At 46.2% G+C, this 21000-nt stretch overlaps 1 protein-coding gene across 2 annotated transcripts in view; it reads right to left on the bottom strand.

Moving 5' to 3' along the window:
• Positions 1-21000, bottom strand: part of peak1 (pseudopodium-enriched atypical kinase 1) — a 76318-nt gene that overhangs the window by 31782 nt on the left and 23536 nt on the right. For both annotated transcript variants that reach the window (XM_084477596.1, XM_084477597.1), the window contains one exon: positions 7962-8051. The gene's annotated coding sequence lies outside the window, so the exon portion shown is untranslated. The remainder of the gene's footprint in view (positions 1-7961; positions 8052-21000) is intronic.

Here is a 21000-nt window from a genome sequence, read left to right as displayed (position 1 = left end):
CGCGTGGAAACTGAAAAGGGAAAAGGTGGTTTCTGTTTCAAAAAGCTGTCGCTCTCTGGGAAAACGCTTTTCCCCCGCAACAGTAAAACACCCTGCCAGGTTCACTTTCAAGGTCTGCTCGTACGGGAATGTTTCCATAACATACCCAAAGCACACTATAAATTACAGACAACACTGAAAAGAATTGGTTCAAATAAAACACCTGTCCACAAACCTCAGTCTCTCTATTGTTGTTAATGGATCCGCTCCGAGCCCATATCCACCATAAGACCTTCTGTTTGGTTTGCGATTTGTTGAGGATTTTGCAGACGTTATTAATCTGTGGGTGCGAGGCCAGCAGGATTACATTTAAAGCCATTAAATGGCCAATACATTAAAGGGAAACACATCCATTCACCTCTGAAATGACAAATGTAAGAGAGACTATGTACTTTGAACTAATACAACTGTGTGCAAAAACAATAACCGATTCAAACTCTTCAAGTACACGTGACTACAAAGTGGCCTTATCCTTCTTTACCATTCGATTATTTGAAAGAACATTTTATGTCCATAAAGGTTCAACAAAGTGTTACTCAATAGAGCCATGGTTTCGTAGTGGATCGATACTTCCTCCATTACTCTAATTATGATGGCCTTTCACGGAACCAAAACATTGATTTGACAATAATGGAGTTCAGCCAATGGCTAAGGGTCATACCTCCAACCGTAGGAGATTTGAATCCCTAGAATAGGTCAAATATTCAACATATTACAATAACATTTATCTGTGACAAGGATCGAATCCACCTAACGAGCCATACAGAAACATGTGTACCCCTCCGCTAGAGAAACAGAGAGTCCATTTAATGACTGTGAGCCACTGTTAGCCTTATCAATGAAACCACTGATGCATGCAAATGTTGAATACCAAACATTGATCACCAACCACAGAAGAATGGGACTGCAATTTTTGCAAGTCATTGGAGAGGTCCACCGCGGCCAGCCAGGCAAAATAGAAACGGACAGAAAGGGCATTCATCACAGCCAGCATACTTATCCAGGCCATTTCACATCGCCCACATTATTAGGATGCACAAGCTTGCCAATGGGTCATCAATATGTATGACATACAAGAGGGCTGCAGAGTGCAGTGGACTGCATCAGCTGTGACACACGCTTCTAAGTGGCTGGACGCGTGTGTGTGTGTGTGCGTGTGCGGCGTGCGTGCGTGCGTGCGTGCGTGCGTGCGTGCGTGCGTGCGTGCGTGCGTGCGTGAGCATGTGTGTGTGTGTGTGCGAGACTCAGAATATTGGATTAGAAGGATACAGTGCAATAAGCATCACAATAAGTAACATGTGGACCAAGACCGAATAGAATAAACATGACCATGCAGAAGGGAGCGTGCAAGCAAGAATTATTTTTGTACATGTGGTCGGGAAGTAAACACGTTTAGGTTTGAGGTTTATCATTTTATGAGTTTTGTTCTGTGGATGGTTTACCTTTAAAGTAGTGTTTCTGCTTTCAATCAATGGTTGAAACTTGGTTGACATTAGAAAGGTGGTGATGAATTATAGTCAAAATTATTTGTGAAATACTAAACTACATACCATACCAATTATGGACAATGGGAAATATTGCAATGCAAGTAAATCAAAAAAAGGTATATAAACTGTGTTTTTCCACCATTCGTAAGTAGAACTCCCCCAAGAATTGTTGACAGATCAATATGTACATAACCGAGTGGTATTCAAATACGACTGAATGCAATAATACAATACGACTTCAAAAACACACACACACACACACACACACACACACACACACACACACACACACACACACACACACACACACACACACACACACACACACACACACACACACACACACACACACACACACACACACACACTCTTCTAGGCCAGCTCTAGTTGTTTTAAGGTCTCTGGGCGGCGCTGAGCAAACAACTCAAAGTCGTCTATTAAGGCTTTTGTAGCGCTGGGCGCTGACGAAGAGCAGCGATTAACCTGTCAACTAAACAACCTCATTAATAGCGGGGCCTCTCTTCCTGTGCTTTAAACTTTACCTACTGATAAAGTATGGAGCCATAAAGGACACCCTGAAACGCACTGCGCTTTCCCCAACACTGAGTTTCAATCATCGACCTCCGGACCAATTAGGCTTTGGCCAGAAGTGCAAGGAGTTCTACAGTGGAAGGCTATCGCTTTTAAAGGCCAAAAGCATTCCAGAGGCCTCCCAGACATGGCAATTACTACGATTAGTCCAATAAAAACAACAACTCTGCAGCAAGTCCATTAATCGTACGTGTGCCATTATATATTTGATGATTTTGCCTCTCCCTAGTCATTTGAAGTCGGTAACATTGCAGAGCAGAAGAAGCAAGGGGTGTCGTCGCAATAAAATCACCCTTTATTTGATACATCTTTAAGCAGCTGTTCGAGTCTAAATCCGAGACAACTTATTGTGCTTTTCTCAACCTTCCTTTGACTCCTTCCCCCGCATCCATCACTCAAACAGAACAAGAACATTCTTTGGCGTCAGGGAAACAGTCGCTTGCATAACACTGGCCAGGCCGCACAACTGCAGAAACTATCATCTTCTCAGGGAAAATTAAAAGATAATGGGTTGGGAAGTGGAAGTTTATCAGAGGGCAGAAAAAGACAACAGATGTGGCGGAAGAGATAGAGACACATTTGAGAGCAAGAGAGCGAGCGAGAGACTCAAAGTGGAGGCTCTGATGTGCACGGAGAAGGAAAAGACATTGCAGGGATAGACATTTCCTAATAAATAATGGTGCCGTGGAACCGAAGAAGAGACTCAGAGAATTCACACAGCAAGAGTTTCAGTGAGAGGGACCCTACTGTAATGATGTTGTTTCTTTCATCCATGAGATGTTACTGTACGACACGATTTCCATGCGACGCCGTAGCGGTGACAGGATTAAAAAAAAAGGCAAACTAAAGGAATAAAAAAAATAAAAAAAAAAAACACAGCAAGTTCACATTCCAGAGCGGTGGATTGCACAATCACTTGGAGAGGTGACACCGGGAAGGACCAATCAGGGCTGGGAAAGAGTCGGAAAAGATCCCGCCCCCCCCCCCCCCCTGCTCCCACAACCACATACCAAGGAGACGCACACATATACACAGCAGACATGTACACGTAAACACAGACACGAGTACAATAACACACATGCGTGCACAAAACACACACACATGCGCACACCACTGGGAAAGTATGTGATGAAGCTATTTTTTTTATTAAATACTGAGACATTGGCTTTTTTCCTATGGGATGTTGTTTGATGTTTGTTATTATGGGCTATTTCTGGGTCCTCACTCACAAAACATGCATCTTTTAATGCCCCCACCCGAGGAAAATGTTGCCTCTTTAAAGTTAACCATGTCATCAATTCTCTGCAGTCTTTCTTCATTGGATATTCTATTCCTTTCATCTCGCTCGACTTGAACATGACATGCTTCATTCAAAATAGAGAAATGTTGCCATTTAACTACCATAAGGGGCCGTTTGGTCAGCTGGAGTCGTACAGAAATACATATAGAAATACATATAGAAATACAGAAAATATGGACCCTGTGATGACATACTACTACTAGATATCATCTGGGAGCCTGAATGCTATCTCGTCTTAGCTTTAAACGGCCGTACTACAGCAAAGGGAACTGTAATACATCGCCCTACTAAAGAAATGTCTTTAAATGGATTGTGAGGGAGACGATCAACATTACTGTGATTTTATGATGAGCTTTTCATAAGGGCTCTCAAATTGCATCTGAAGGTTTCTACCATAAACCTGTCAGCATATACAAATTCCTCCCCCAATAAAAGCAATAATGCCATATTGGAAACAGATTTGGGCCACAAAAAACAGTATTGAACCCCCCCCCCCCCCCCACGGTGCTTCCAGAAGGATTGACCCCTGGTCTCCTACTAGGGAGGAAGCAGTAAGTGGCGGTGGATCAACAAAAGGTGACAATCACATACAATCTATAAATCCACACTCGAGAACTTAATTTGATCCATCCCCGGTGTGGAGTAACCCTGCCCACGTCAACGTCCACGGAGGCCCTGGTTGTGAGGGTCTTCTGAGTGAAAACAGACGAAGGGGACCCTGAAACCTATCCTGAGGTTAACTGAGGTCCTTTTTTTACACGCTTGCCACTTGAGTTTCCTCCATCGCGGCTCTAGAGGAGTGTTGACCGTACAAGGTCTCCCCAGGAGGGCTTCAATGACCTCATAGACGCCATGAGAGTGAGGTCAGAAGGGGGGGGGGGGGGGGGGGGGGGTGGAAGAGGTGTGTGTGTGGTCCAAATGTCTTGGTCAATAACTTTGAGAAAGGAACTAGTTGCCAGGAGCAATCCTGGTGACGAACGTAGAGAAAGATCTAGAACGTTTACAGTTTCACCACTTCTCCGGTTTGGCGTCTCCTCAGCGAAAGGAGGATGCACGCACGCACGCACACGCACACGCACACACACACACACACACACACACACACACACACCCCACCTCTGGCTAAAAGCATCTGCTCAATGACTTTAATAGTAAAATAATAAAACGGAATAATATTGCAGCATAGAGGTTTGCATATAGAACTGGATATTAAACTCCTGACAAAGACCACTGTAAGCCTTTACTGAGGAGCACGTGGGCAAATATACAGGATAAGAAAGCTTCAAGTGAGAACGGAAGCTCTTGGTGAAACATGCCCTAGTTTATTCTGGAGACCATCATCTACTACCAACCAATTCTATAGGGGAAGGACTGGAGGCCTTAAGTACACACACACACACACACACACACACACACACACACACACACACACACACACACACACACACACACACACACACACACACACACACACACACACACACACACACACACACACACAGGGTTTTAAATCACTTTCATGTAGACTAGATAAAATGTGGAGTGTGAAATCCCTCAGATGAACAGTTCCCATACCGGCGATGGTAAAGCAGCGGTTGCAGCAAGCGATTCAGAATCTGTATTCTGATTATGTGTGTCTGATTAAGTATGTTGGCTCTTTTACAGAACCACATGCATAAGGGTCTATTAAAGACAACCAAAGTAAACTTCAGGATTCGTCCAGCTTTTTAAAAGTCCTTGCCACTCTTTCCAGGAAAACCTAGCAGGCGACGGTTTGATCCACTGGAGTGGGACCATGTATGGCTCCGGGGCCGCCGATTCTGGCACGGCCGGTCGGGGAGGGAGAGGAGGAGTGACGGTAAAGAGGTGGTCGGGAAAGGAGGTGTGAAGTGAGGCCGCCGGCAATCGACCGTGTGCTGAAAGTGCCACTACATCATCATCATCATCATCATCGGCCTCCTCATCATCATCATCATCATAGTCGCGGAAATGGAAATGGAACGGAACCACCCACCCTCACTCACTCTCACTCCCAACGGCCCGGGGCAAAACAAACAGAACGACGAAACGATCGCAGCCAGAGGGATCGACGCAGAGAACTATGGGAGGCGGAAAGCGGAGACGACATGGAAGGGGGACCGGGCTGCCTCCTTCCTGTCGGGATGCACAGGTGGGACGGGAAAGAGCTGACTCCATCTTCCAACAGAGCTTTTTTGGAAAAAGCTCAGGAGCAGCACATTGTATCTGGATAACCGCTTCTCGCTGAGCTGAGCTGCGCTCCTCCTCCTCCTCTTCCCTCTCCTTTCGGGGCTGTCCCCCCTCCTTTCTCCTTCTCGTCCTCCTCCCCCTCTCTCCTCCTCCTCTGCCTCCCTCCTTCTCCTCCTCTCTCCTTCTCCTCTCTCCTTCTCCTCCCCTCCTCCTCCTCTCTCCTTCGCCTCCCCCTCTCTCCATCTCCTCCCCTCTCTCTCCTCCTCCTCCTCTGCCTCTCTTCAACTCCTTCTACTCCCCCTCTCTCCTCCCCCTCCCCTTCCTCCTCCACGCTCGCTGAGCTACACGCGTGTGAAATTGGGCCTGACGGCGGGTATAATTAAATCAACGGTACCGGGGAAAAAAAAGGTGAAACAACAGAGAGAGAGAATTTCAGCAGGCGCTAGAGGTGGTTATGAACAAGCGGCTGCTCTCTGCATGGGCTCTGGCCCGCTATGATCATCAAAGTTATCGCTACTTTATGTAACAATGTGCATATGCCTGGATATGAATGCTGTTGTACTTTCATCCCCACCGGGAAAGGTTCCTCCTTTACCCATAATAGACGATGATAATACCGTCCAGAATAGTGGAGTTACAAGGGTGGTTTGATGCCAAACATCCAAATTTGTACCTGAATGCAGAACACTAACCTCCTACCTGCTCCCAATGACGACTAATTACACGTATTCACTGTTAGTCATGTTAATAAAACCTTCAGCTTGATGACTCAATATGACTAAATACTGAATCATAAGCTCAACAGCCCTACAAATGAGCCCTCTGGCTTCCTGTGAATAAGCAAAGCCCCACAAATAGCCACAGAGTCAAACACAACCAGTAGGAATTCACAACACACACACACACACACACACACACACACACACACACACACACACACACACACACACACACACACACACACACACACACACACACACACACACACACACACACACACACAGCGACCCTGTGTTCCCACTATCAATAAGGGGCAGAAACACCAGCGGAGACAATGAGGCTGCAGACAGGAGGAACCCAAACAGAACCACAGTGTTCTGGTCCAAGGGCAGAGGCCCGGGCCAGGCAACCGGCCCTGGGTCCGGAGCAGGAAGGAGCGGACCTCAGCAGACAAAACACGACCAGGGGGAAGCACAGGTTGAGAAAGAATAGAATAGGAGTTTTTTGTCTCTGGCTGTACAAAGGTTGAGCGAACTACAGCATGTGTGCTGTTTCCTACATCCTTTTCAATGTACAACGCTTGTGCGTGTGCACGCACAAACACAGACACAGACACAGACACACACACACACACACACACACACACACACACACACACACACACACACTTGTGAAGGAACAGACGCTGCTGAGATGGACCAACATAAATTGCTGCTCTTCCCTTCGTTTCAGAGAGACATGGGCCATATTCACCAAGCGGCCAACTTAGCTTTAAACGCTAGCTGCCACATTCAGTTCCCCCACCCCGCTCGCTTAAAGAACCAAGATGACCACTGGGTGAATAAGTCCCATTGAGAAACCAAAGGACCATTAGGGATTTGATTACACACCATCATGTGTAATCAGCCATAGGAAATTTCAAATGATGTGATTAGAAATCGAAAAAAAAATACCATTACAGCATGTGGACGGGTCTGAAGTCAGCAGACCAGGGCGATAACTATGAAGTCACTTGGGATTAAACAATGATGGATTATCTATCCATCCACCCATCCGTCAAGTGTCTAGCAAGGAATGGCCCACTATGATAAACCAATAGGTATTCAGAGCTCAGGGTTATGTCTTTTCATTCACTGAATTCACTGGGAAAACATACTACTGCATACATACATACATATATTATGTATATACACATACACGCATTTATACATACATATATATAGATATGTCTACACACACGCACACAGACACACACACACAGTTTATAATACATATGTCTACTGCCAACTTTTGGTTAATTGCGAAGCTGTCGGATTGCGTAAGAGGAGAAAATGATAGACTGTGTTAAAGAAAGATCTGTGAACATTCTCCTCAGTGTGTGTGCGTAAATTCCAAAAGTGTATGCCTTGAACAACACAAATATAATAAATAATAACCCGGGTTGATTGAGTTTCTCATCATGTGGACACGGTCTACATAACATCATCTTCGCAAAAAGCACCCTAGACACTTGAGTAATTGCAGTTGTGATGTCAACCGACTATGCCTGGTTAACACACACACACATACACACACACACACACACACACGGTAAGACAGAGTGCGACTGAACTCACGGTGCGATGTATCAGAAGGTAGAGACGGCAGGGGCTCCCAGCAGACACCAGTTGCTACTCTAGCTCATGCGGTGTGTCTCCGTCTCTGACCTACAGAGAGTGAATCATAACAAAGAGTCACAGGAGGGAAAGAGAGGGAGGGGGGGGGTAGAGGAGGAGGAGGAGGGGGGGGGGGGGAATCAGAACAAGAAGCAAAAGAAACAGAAGAGGGTGTTAAGTTATTTTGCCGGAGGCGCCGCTGCACTTGTTCAAAGAGTGTCATTGTTCCCCGCGATGCGCTCCGGAGCACAGATCAGATCTAATGGCACGTTGGGCCAAGGAGTTGTGTTGCAAGCGTTTCTGTCGCCCGGGACAGACCTGCTGCGGTCCTGGAACAGAGACGCCGGGGCCGCGGTGTGACGGTACCAACATCACACCCGACCGACCCGGGTTTGACAATATCATGTTAGCATTGGGTTTGTTCTGAAGAGTGCATTCATCATCACCCTTCTTGGAGGGTGTCTGATGGAATCAATGTGATCGATACATATTGTGCATGTGGTTGCCTTGGCTTATAGTGAGCAAGGCATCCCCTGGTTTTTCCACAAGGAGCGGTCGACTCTTAACTGCCAGGTCTTCAAAAAAAAAAACCTGGTAGTGTCATAACTAGCCCATTGGTAGCCACACACACACACACACACACACACACACACACACACACACACACACACACACACACACACACACACACACACACACACACACACACACACACACACACACACACACACACACACACACCTATTCAAAAATAGCACATAGCTTGGGATTGGGGATCATATCTTAAAAAGCAGCCCTGCATTAATATTCATTAAAGGCGGATGCCTGGGATAAAAATAGCAATAGTCATCTTAGAGGCCTTGGGGCGGGGAATGGGGGGGGGGGGGGGGGGAGGGGCGGTGGGTATAATGAGCCAATAAGCTCCGTCAACAAGATCCGTCGAAAAAGATGAGCACAGAAGGATCAAATCCATGAACCGTGGGTGCTGCTCATCTGGTGTGTACCGGAGAGGCCAGATGTAATGCGCTCTCTTTATTACTGTTGGTTGTTATTGATTTTAAAGGTGACTGCTGTGCATCTGTTGTTACCAGTGTCCCCCATCGCACAGCTGGGGGTGGACAGCGGTGGATTAGCCTGGTAATAATACAGCTAGGCTTAGCAGGCCTTTCAGTTTCGCTCCACTGGCACGCACGCACACACGCCCACGCGCTCTCACACACCAAATGACTCAATGTGATAAATCCATCAATCATTCACTGAGCCACCAGGATTGGATTGGTCAAACATCCTGAGAATAGTTCCCCATTCCAGGCACACTGACATAAGTGACCGCAAAGGAAAGAGACCAGGTAGTATAGACCTAGCAGCCATATCGGTAAGTCGAGAGAGGGAACCTTCTATAATATTGGGAAACTATGACCACCTCACCCAGGTAGCATATCGAATGCATTTTAAAGAGACGAGCAAAAACATCTGATTTTACACCCGTTTCCTCATATGTTAGTAACAATGAGATGACATGAAGTGGCAAAGATTACCATGTTGAAGATCCTATACCATGTTGTGATTTTTGGTTAACTGTCCCTTTAAAATGTGTAAAGTAAATCAGTGGACAATCATCATTTTAGTCCAACTCTGTGCCCGACATTTTCACCCAACCTCATACAAATTCATTTCAAGTTTCAACCAAGTTCCCCTATACTCAACCACACCACTCAGAGTTTCAGACACACACAGGCCCCCTAGGCCTGGGTGAACACAAAAACACAGCAGAAGAACATCCATTTCATCAAAATAACAACAACAACAACAGCAGCAGAAGCAGTTGGCTCCAAAAAGGCTGGCGTGATCAGTCACCTCCTGCCTCTAATAGAAGTCCCAGGGATGCATGGTGCCATTTACGCCGTCTGGACAGAAAGGTGCAGTTGCGTGCAGGCAGCCACACTAGGTTGGTGCTCTCACAGCATAATAACAGTCCAGCACCTTGGCCCTGCACACAACTCCACACCAACCAGACCTTTATTGGAGTGCCTCAGTGCCATTTTTATTTTAACACCAGACAATAACTGGTGGGGCTTGAAACAACACAACAACCATGCTGCTTGTTTTGTTGCTGTGTGGTGGTTATGTTTGAAAGTGGGCCCCAGGAGTTTGTCTAGGGAACATCAAAGGGCTGGTTTGCTGTGGTCGGCTTGTCTGTTTACTTCCTGTTTGATTGCACAAAGATACAGACAGCACTGGGGCTTTGTCTTCACAGATATCCAAGGCTGAATTTTACTTCATGGATTTTATGTCCTCTAATTCTTGCACTTTTGGAGTTTATTTTCATGGTTAAAGTCATCTATTGTTGCTTTGGACAAAAGCAAGAGCTAAATAAATGCTATGTAATGTAATATACAAATTAATCAATGAATGAAACGGAATACTCTAAAAAAAATAAAAATGCTTTTGAATTTTGAGGTTGTTATTGTTTTTAATATGAATATAATTCATATATAAATTTTCGAAAATTGTTGTCTCTTTTTGTGAGACCGCTCCTCAGCTCACAATTAAGATCTGGATTACGATACGATTTTAAAGTGATTGAGAAGAGATGTGAAGATATCAGAAGTATCAGGGAGGGGCTGGCTACATTTCGTTTCACGTTACTTTCTTTGAGTAAATTGTGCAGAAGACCCATCTGGCCTGGTTTATGTTTTCATCCCAATTAGAAGAACTGGCTAGTGATACCATGAAGAGTCAATCTGACAACCATCTAGATAAAGGCATAACCATCCACATCCAAACCTTATCTCGTCCATAGGGAGTCCAATCACTTGAAATAAATGGGAGAATCGAAGAAGCACTCAGATAAATAAAGATAAGAAAAAAAACGATACCCTGGATGATTGAATAGCATTGAACGGCTAATAGGCTATCAAAATGTAGATATGCTCCAAGAGAAGCAGAATGTCAGAGCCACATCCTTGAGACTGCAGGTCGGAGCCCCACTTGAGAACGAAGGTAGAACTAGAGTTAAGAGGAGATAGGTTATTTTTCTTCGTATCCATCCCAGACGGATCAGAATGCAAAGTGGTCAGACAATTCCAGCATCTTATTCAGTTCCCCCAACAACGAGTGTTTAATACCATGATAGCTGCTAGGTGAACAAGGCCCATGGGTCTTGGCCTTGGGTGAAACCAGATCTTTAATCCTCCCTCCGGATCCAGCCAGCTCTGCATTTTGGCATTCACAACTTAGGTGCAACTTCCAGATGGACTGGTGCTACCGAACTTCATAATAAAAAATTTACTGGAAATGAAATGGAAACAATTTTCTTCTTTCACATTTTGAGGCCCCTGACTTTGACATGTTTTTCTTCTGACAGATTTTTTCTAAAGCACATCATTCTTCTCCACCGCTTATTGAATGTTGCAGGGAATAACTTTTTTATTATGGGATGACAGTGAAATCCACCAAAAGGGTCCCAACAGAAATGGGAACCTTACCTGGAAGATCATATCTGAACACACACACACACACACACACACACACACACACACACACACACACACACACACACACACACACACACACACACACACACACACACACACACACACACACACACACACACACACACAAGTTCAGCGTTCTTGCATTGTGTTCTACCATTCTCTTGTCTCCATGACAATAGTGCCCCCCACTACCACTATGGAACAGTGGCACTGTGGCTGTTTGAAACTCTATGCCAAAGTGATTGTGCATGTGTTTCAACATCTGCATCGATACGGAAACACAGGGCGGATATCTCCTCCCAGGTATGATAATGATGATGATTCGGTTATCGGATACACCGTTTGCGTTTATAATACAAGATAAGCTGCATCCCTGACAGGAAATGAGGGTGTCAAAACAGAAAGTACAGCACAGCAATAAGTATAAGAAAGTCGATTACCCAATTTGAATGAGAATAAAATCTGTATTCACAATAGGAGTAGTAGTAGTAACACACACATACACACACAGACACACACCGCTGAAAGTCCCTCTCCTCGACACACTTCACACGGATCAACCTGATTGAGAACACAGGTGGTCTTGTAAGGTCGTACGGTTCGTTGGCGTGGCCTGGGGGGTCACGGCACCCCATGGTTCCCCCGGTGCGGCCCCCTGACCCAACAGGCAGAACACGGTATGCGTCACGCCCATTTGTGTCTCGCCCATTTGTGTCCAACACTCGCCCTCTGTGATCGACTCAGCGCCGCCTGTTACTTCGCGTGCACGTGGTCGACATGCTGCCATTCAAAACGCGATCGCTATGACGAGCGATGACTCATCAATTATTCATGCTCAACGCGGAGCATGATTGGGCACAGTTACAGCTGGGTCCTGACACCTCCTTATTCATCACGACAGGCCCCGCAGGGGGTACACATTGCGAGTGGGCTGCTGGTCTTTGGGCTTCACACAGGATCCGCAAGAGCATTCTCTAGCAAACCGCCACGAGGAAGGCTAAAACGTTTTTTTGCAGTCAGACATTCAAATCACGACCTTGTTTACGGGGTGAAGACGGAGAGGTTGATGTTGTGGAGGCAGTTCATCCACACCAGTCACTAGACACTTACAGAATGACTGGTTCAGTCTTTTCCTCGAGTGGCAAACAATAGCTAGATCCAGATCTGATCATGTCATCGCTTTTCTACATGAGACAAAGCTGAAGATCACAACACCATCAACAGAATGCCACACAATCACCCGCTCCACTATCAGCCACTCTTACAAGACAATATGAACATTTCAGGAAGGCATTGGAATGATCAGTCACAAAAACCTTTTAACTCTGTCCCCTCGAGCAATCCTGTTACCATGGTGACGAGCCTGGTGCCGGTAGAGGCCTCAACTTTTTCTCAACACAAAACTGTTTAAACAGTGTTGTTTGTAATGACACAAGTTACGTTTAGGGTTTCAAATATTTTACAAGGTATCTCATGACATAGTCATCCCCAGGGTCTTAATTCCACCCCCCCCCCCCCCCCCCCCCCACTCTAAGTAATGAGGAAATATTAGCCACGGGCCATGTTTCGGCATCCCACCACAACAAGCTAGAAGTTTTCCCCTCCTACGCCTACACCGACCCGAGTCTCATCAACGTTAGCTCGGGTTGAATTCCAATCTTGTAAGCTACCCCCTGCAGAATACATGGAGAGCCTTGAACGAAGATGCACCCTAGATGTTAGGGGCTGCAAGCAAATACGAGATGGAGACACAGGAATGAGTCCTGTTCACCCACTCCCTAACCAGCCCATTTATATACGGCCAACAACCCCACCCCCCCCCCCCCCAGATCATCATTTCATGAAGGATGGCTGGGATGCCTTCTCATGCAAACTACAGGGAACGTACACAGAGGTTGGTACGTTGATCGAGTCTTAATTATGTTGACTTCGTTCCAAACACTGTGATGAATGTATGGCCAAGCTTTTCTTCCCTCCCAAGGGAATAAGCTGCTTTGAAATGAGAGCAGGGAAATGAGAGAGGACGAGAGAGAGCAAGAGACAGGGAGAGAGAGAGAATAGAGAGAGAGCAAGCGAGAGCGAGAGAGAGAGATCAGTCACGTGTCTTTCCATTAGTGAAAATCCCATCCCCATTCCTCTTCCAGGTTCCTTTTTCCTGCACTTGGAATATTTTAGAGAAAGCCTTTTGTGAGCGGGCTCCATGGATCCCAGACCCTGCATGCTAAATCAGAGACTCACAGGGCAGACAATGGTCTCCCCTAAGCGGATAAACCTCCTGCTTTCCACATTTGCCCCATGGTATAGTATGGAGTGTCAGCAGGGCGTTTCATATTAAAAATATTTTGCATCATAGGCCATAGGGCAGAGTAGAACACTAGTAAACTTGGCATCTTGGTAAAGGCTGGTGGAAAAATTGGATGCTATAAGATAGAGAGAGAGGCGGAGAGACAGAAAGAGAGACATGTTTGTTGGATGACCTCACACATCACACCACAGGCCTCCCCCCCAGAGACAGGGAGACATAAGACTGTATGACTAACACACACACACACACACACACACACACACACAGACAACTGTGGGATTCAACCAAAGTAAACAGGGGTCTCGTTAACATGTGAGCCCGCCAGTTCACAACCACACATTCAGCCTAATTAGAGGCTAACACACACATACACACACACCGCTGAAAGTCCCTTCCCTAGACACACTTCACACGGAGGGAAAATGATAGTCCATGCACATGCGCGCGCGTGCGCACACACACACGCGCGCGCGCGCGCGCGGCCCCGTTACTCCCTGCCCTCTGGTGCTCCACACAGGACGTGCTCCTGGTTCCTGCTCTGGCCTCCTCTTTGTGTCTGAGGCGACTGTCTGCTCCGTTATATCCCACCATGACGGAGACTAAATAGGCACTCCGATGACGTCCGCTTCGTTCCAAACAACGCTGTGAATGTTTGGCCTGGCTTTTCTCCATCTCCTCTCCCGGAGGGAAGAAGCTCAAGTCGATGCACTCTGTCGCTGCTGCAAAGTGATGGGTAGGGGACAGTGTGTGTGTGTGTGTGTGTGTGTGTGTGTGTGTGTGTGTGTGTGTGTGTGTGTGTGTGTGTGTGTGTGTGTGTGTGTGTGTGTGTGTGTGTGTGTGTGTGTGTGTGTGTGCATTTGTGCGATGGAAGGTGCTAAAAGTGTACTTGACGTACATTGAGTGGGAGAGAGTAGGTGACATGACAAACATTCAGAGGACGGTGCATGAATGACTTGGTGGACTGACTTCCTTCGTCGTGATACATACATAGCTGTCCAGCGGGGAGCTGGCTTACAAAATGGATGAACGCACCGATCTATTCCAAGGCCACGGTCAAGTTGAAAGTAATGTTTGCTATAGAAAATAGATATTTACCGATCCATGTTGCCATAGATCAATTGCCATTAAGCTAACTGAAATGCATTCATGTTTGCTACTTTATAGTTTACATTTCAGAGGTTCTGAACACAAATTTAAGCAACAGTGTGAGCACCTTCCAGTAGGTGATTTAACCAGGAGCATCTCTTACCAGGTAAAGGAAACCAATAATAAATCACTTTATTCTATGGTGGATTTGACTTTGACTATGTTCATGCATTGAGTCTAAATTTAGCCCCACTGGTATGCGACAGCTCACTGTCGTACTGTATGGCATGCCATCCTCCAGCTCATTTATTATACATCAAAGCTTTCAATGCGTTGCTACCAATGACAGCTACGAAATTACTTATTAGGGACCTACTGTATGTATGATGCAAAGGACATTACATAATTAATCAAAACTGGAAGAATAAATCTTGTACAAACGGCACATCCTAAAATGATCTTAAGTCCCAATTTTGCCCAGTTTCAAACACTGATTTTAGTCTACAAATTTAAAGACAACTAATTTTTTTTAAGTCAGTCACTTGACCTGTCACATGACCTGTAGCTAGTTCTCCCAAAGAGCCATTTGGACAACACCTTGGTCAAGCCCCTCTGCATTTCTAATCCCAGAGCTGCGTGATTTTGTTGATGTCTCCAACATTTTTCTTTCCCCCAGTGTGCTTAGTCTTGATGAAAAACCAGATCCTAAATCAAGTAAACGCAGAGATGTCTTCCACGACCTTGGCAAGATGCAGTACACAGGTGTCAGCAAGATTGACAGATTAGGGGGGCAGGATAGTGTGCTGGCTATTGATGTCGGACCCCTCACTGTAAGCTACTGTGTTGGAGCCCTAATGTCCACAGCAGAAGATGCTTGACCCCTACCTGCTTCAAAAACAAATCTCTAAATTAACCTCAAAATTTATTGAAATTCCCTTTTGATAAAAGTGTCCGCTAAATGACTGAATAGTAACTAGAAAAATGTATTACGGTAAAAACAGTAAAGTACATCAGTGTGAGTTCGCTCCGTGGTGTGGATGTTGACTGCACCATGCTGACCGGTGTAGCCCTCACAGGAACTAGTCCAGTGGGAGGCAGCCATGCACTACACCGTGCCTAGTCTGCCGTGAAGAAGCAGGAGTTTGGCTGTTAAACGTGAAAGCCGATACTGCTTTGTTCGGAAACGCAGAAAGGGCTGAATGTGCTGCACACAGCAAAGTGAAAAAGTAAAGGCTGGTGCAACTTCCATTAATGGTTAGGGTTTAAAAAGTAAGACGTGCAGATAACGACAATCTGCGAATGATGCCGGGCGACAGTGGTTGCAACAGTTGGTAATACAAGCAATCTTTTCTATCTAAAATAGAAAAGTAGAAAATAAAATAGAACTAAAATCAAAACATGCTCTGGAATATGAGAGCATCCTCCCCAAACGTCAAGTGAATCATTGAGCAGCAATGGGAAGAAAAAGGTTATTTATTATTGCAGTTTAGACTTAATATGTGATGCATTTCCTAGTTGCCATATCAGTGCTTTATCCATTCAAAATCATCAAGATAAACTGAAAAATTATAAACTGCTACCGTCCTTCCTTAAAAGAATCCAGTGATAGACATTCTAGGCCATACCGCCCAGTCTTAGATTGGTGGTTACTGATGACCTTTTGACCCAATCATCTGGTTCAGACGCAGGCATCAAACGCCGTTCTCTATTTCAGAGTCCTGGCAGGGACTTGAGAGAAGCAGAGCGGGTCACTTGACGGTCAGAAGGACCGCAGAATGGACCCAACAAGGGCAGAGTACAAAGAGGAACCCAGGCTGGTAATTGGCTAGTGAGCGGAACACGGCCGGTGTATCGCTCTAATTACGGCCCTGCATCAAACCAAGGTCTTTGTGTTGTTGTCGTCTTTAACCTGAAGAAGATTTCTTAAAACTTGCTTCAAAATTTATAATTGGAAAGTTCACGCTGTGGCAATTGCGTGAACATGGGAAACACAGGTTGTGGAATATTAATGAGTGGCCTGCAAAGGGAGATCTGGACGCACTCAAACCAAGGGGGTCGATGATGTTGAGAGGAGAGGGGTCGGAGGTCAGAAGGATGAGGATAGGGATGAGTAGAATGTGAATGCACTGAAGGGCCGGAGTAGGTGTGTTCTCCCAGTGTGTGTGCGCGTGTGTGTGCGTGTGCGTGTGTGTGTGAGAGAGTGGGAGAGTGTGCGCGTGTGTGTCAGTCTGCGTGTTTGTCTGACACTGAGGTAGGGGAGGCTGCTGGTTCTAAGCCACCCGCTTGCCCTCAGGCAACAACAAAGAGCGCTGATCCAAGCAGCATGCGTTGGGGGCGGCGGAGGGCTGTGGGGGGGGGGGGGGGGGGCAGGGGGGGCGTGATTAAAATAACACGCGTTCATCTAGCCCTTTGTAGTTGCAGGGTTAGTCTGGCGTCACCAGAGATCTGCTGCAGCAGAGCTCCATGACTTTGATGACCCCACGGTGACCCCAGCGTGAGCCAAATGTTGACGACCGGGAATCAGAGTTCTGTTCTGTGTAGTTATTCTAATGTTTTGGTCTATGTCAAGAGATTGAGATAGATAGATGGAACGATGGGAATGATAGTGTACGATAGATAGATGGAAATATTTCAGTCTATATCATCAGTGTACAGCTTTGACTAGGTCAATCACATCAAGTGACTGACGACTCGTGTCTCGTGAACAGGACTTCACGAGACACACAATGAAAATCCACTTGCTAAAATACAAATCATCGCCATTCCATTTTCAATTTAGATAATAATTTGAGATAAAAGGAGAAATGTAATGCACGTTCATCGTTCAGATAGTCTTAATTCCTCCCCAGGGGGAAATGAGTTCTCTGCTATGAAGCTAAGCGTTCTCCGTGACTTAAGGGCAGCCAGGGTGATGATAGGGGCCAGAATCCAGGTCCAGGGTCCAAGTCTTTAACCACTGTCAGGTCAAGTTTATTTCAAATAAATACCCTGTAGTGACAATTTCAAGGCATTCCCAATGCTGACATCCCGTTAAATTAAAATAAAACACATGGTAGCACACAGGTAGCCTGCGGCGATCGGGTATCAAACTCGTTACCTTTCATGTTCGGAGTCAAACGACCCAGCAGATACCCCACTACTATCCTGCCTCCAGCCACCTTGTGAATGTGTCGCAGGGGTGTAAAAGAGAATGGTTCCCCGAGCAGAGAATTCACGGTATCATTGAATCCGTGTCAGGTTCCCACAACCCCATCATTCCCCGGCTGATGAGGTCTGACACTCTGCTGTAAAGAGGGCGGCTCACAGCGGCGTCGCCTTAGCACTCTGCCTATTGTGGCTGTCATGGTGGATATCAGGGGGTAGGGAGAGTGTGGGTAGGAGGGGTCGGTCCTAGAGAGGGCTTGCTATGTCCAATGGCATTATGGAGGGGGTGGTCGGGGGGGGGGGGGGGGGGGAGTCGGTTCTGGAGGCTGGTGTTGAGCGATAGCAGTGAGCCATCCCTATGTGGGCCACATATGCTCCCTATAGTGCAGTGTGCCATTCCAAAGTCGAGTAATTGATTCCCACACTTATCCGAAGGAGCGCACGTGGCCTGGGCCGTCTAGTCGCTCACGCGGCGCCTAGTGTGACACGCCACCGGGAAGCCGTGCCATTTGAGATGGTAGCATAGGTGGTTTGAGGCTACAGCGGCGATGTTTAACAGCTGAACGGTGTGCAGCGATAATAGTGATGTAATTAACACCCAACTCTGACACATCTATACATTGTTTTTATTCCATGGGAAGGCAAGAGGGGAGGCAAACAAACATTCGGGGGCCATTGGCCAACTTCGGCCCCTCGAGACTTGGGTCCCAGTCCCACCAACCTGAATCATAGCGGAGATGGGCCGAGTTCGGTTCTGGAACCAGATGAGAACATTCTGGACCCCCCCCCCCCCCCGCATGCAACCCAAGGCTGCTGAAAGCCAAGCAGTCTCGGTTCAGTAGAAAGATCCCACAGCGTTGCTACAGCCAGGCATTGGTTTCCGTCAAGACAACACAACTGGGAAGCAGCTTGAGATAACTTTTGACACATTGAATTTGAACACTTGAAAAACCGATGACTTAAAATGGGGTTATTTTCAAAAATATTCAAACAATAACAGAAAGGAAAATGGACTCAATTTTGACGGTTGCTCTTCTCACGCAGAGCAGCTGTCTTCTTTGGGCAGAGTCTTGTGGCGTTTCACACGGAGCCTCAAGGCCGGTTTCTTTTGCTTATTTGGGTGAAATAACGGGAAGAAAAGCGGTGGAGTATTCAAAGCACTCGGCAAAGCACAGGCCGTCTCTCTCTCTCTCTCTCTCTCTCTCTCTCTCTCTCTCTCTCTCTCTCTCTCTCTCTCTCTCTCTCTCTCTCTCTCTCTCTCTCTCTCTCTCTCTCTCTCTCTCTCTCTCTCTCTCTCTCTCTCTCTCTCTCTCTCTCTCTCTCTATCTCTCCTACGAGACAACGGTGTGGCGTAGCTGCTCGCTGTGCCCTCGTTTTTCTTCCGAGCCTCGCAGAATAATTAACCAGATCAAAGGCAACGTGAGCCCTCGCCTCGGCGCGGTCGGCGCTCGGGGAGGGAGGGTGGCTCAATACGATAATGAGGAGTCAAAATAAAGAGATATCGCCGCGCTGCTTTATTGTCCCTCAAGTCGTTGAGCTAGCTCTGTTAACACAGGGGCCAACAGGCTCAGCACAGAGTGGGCCAACTGGTCTACTGTGACCAAAGCAAGAATACGGCCATCAATTAGTGGAATGATGGTATTGTATTGTTGTGGTATTGTTCTTAGAATTGTCAAGCGGTGAGGTATGAATGTCTGTAAAAGTGAAATTTGTAAAGTGCATGGATGTTGTGCTGGACAATGATCATCACACATTCACAAATGTTTAGGTAAAAGATAGACAACAGCTTCATGTTTTGACCTGACTATGTTTTGACTACCACTGGCACCAAGGACATTTTGGGAGACCACCTAGAATTGGCTAAATACCGAACACATTCTGAAAGGACGTTTGATACAAGGCAAGTTGATCTACTTGAATGTTTTTCCAATATTGCATTTCACTTTCCTCTATATCGATGACATTCATATTATAACCCATCACAAATCATACTCAACTCCACTCACATCTGCAACAGCCAGAGGAAATACAGTCTTCAATTCAACTGTTGCTTGCTATGACATGATACTTCATAACAAGGGTCTCATCTGACAGCGAGTGCAAGTGATCTCGCCGTCTGTGGTGTGTTAACATGCATGCGAGAGTCCGACCTCTACTCCAACCATAGAGGGTCAAGAATCCTTCTCCGCCGTGACAAATTCCTCTGGCGCTACCGCTTTACTGCAGTTTAACCACCATACAAAAAGAGAGAAAAAAAACGACCACAAAAAAAGAAAAAAAAAACAGAATTCCCATGGCGGTATCTTGACCTATATGTCCTTGACAGCGGTGTTGGACAGATAAACACATGTTTCCTCTTTATATAATCCTGTTAAATATGGCTGAGCGTGTATTAGCCACAGACCTCCTCAGTTTTCTATCTGTATTGGGTTGTTATGTAATCAAGGTAAAAGGTTGGGAAGTCAGTGGGGGGGGGGACCCATTGCCAGGCAATCCACATAAATCAGGCTTGACGGATGGCAGATATCACTCATTCCACAAATAGCCTCTCACCGGACAGAGGAACCACAGGGAGCATTAAGAAAAAAGCTTTTATGCATCCGTCTTTAAGGCCTTTTGAGTATGACCGGGCCCGCAAGCAAGATCTCGGAGCAATCGCAGATTGCTGCCCATTATTCACATGTCAAGATGGTATAGAGTGCATTGTCAGCACTGGGCCAGCGATAGTCATGCACCACTTCATTCCTCTATGGAATGAAACCAGTGTTCAAAAGGCATCAGAGTAGAGTGCTGTTGAGTTCTAAACAAATACGTCACCATTATCCTTCGGTCTTTAAATGTTGGGCCTCATCTGTTTAAAGACTTACCAAACCTTACCAGACCCTTCTCACAGACGGTGCCAAAAACTGACTGTGGCAAGCTCAAATTGATGCCAGGTGATAGTTTTTCACAAGGCACATAGTTATGT

The sequence above is a fragment of the Micromesistius poutassou genome, assembly GCF_964030765.1.
Source record: "Micromesistius poutassou genome assembly, chromosome: 13".
NCBI lineage: Eukaryota > Metazoa > Chordata > Actinopteri > Gadiformes > Gadidae > Micromesistius > Micromesistius poutassou.
The sequence above is the reverse complement of the archived record's forward strand: the minus strand, read 5'-3'. Positions and strand labels throughout refer to the sequence as shown.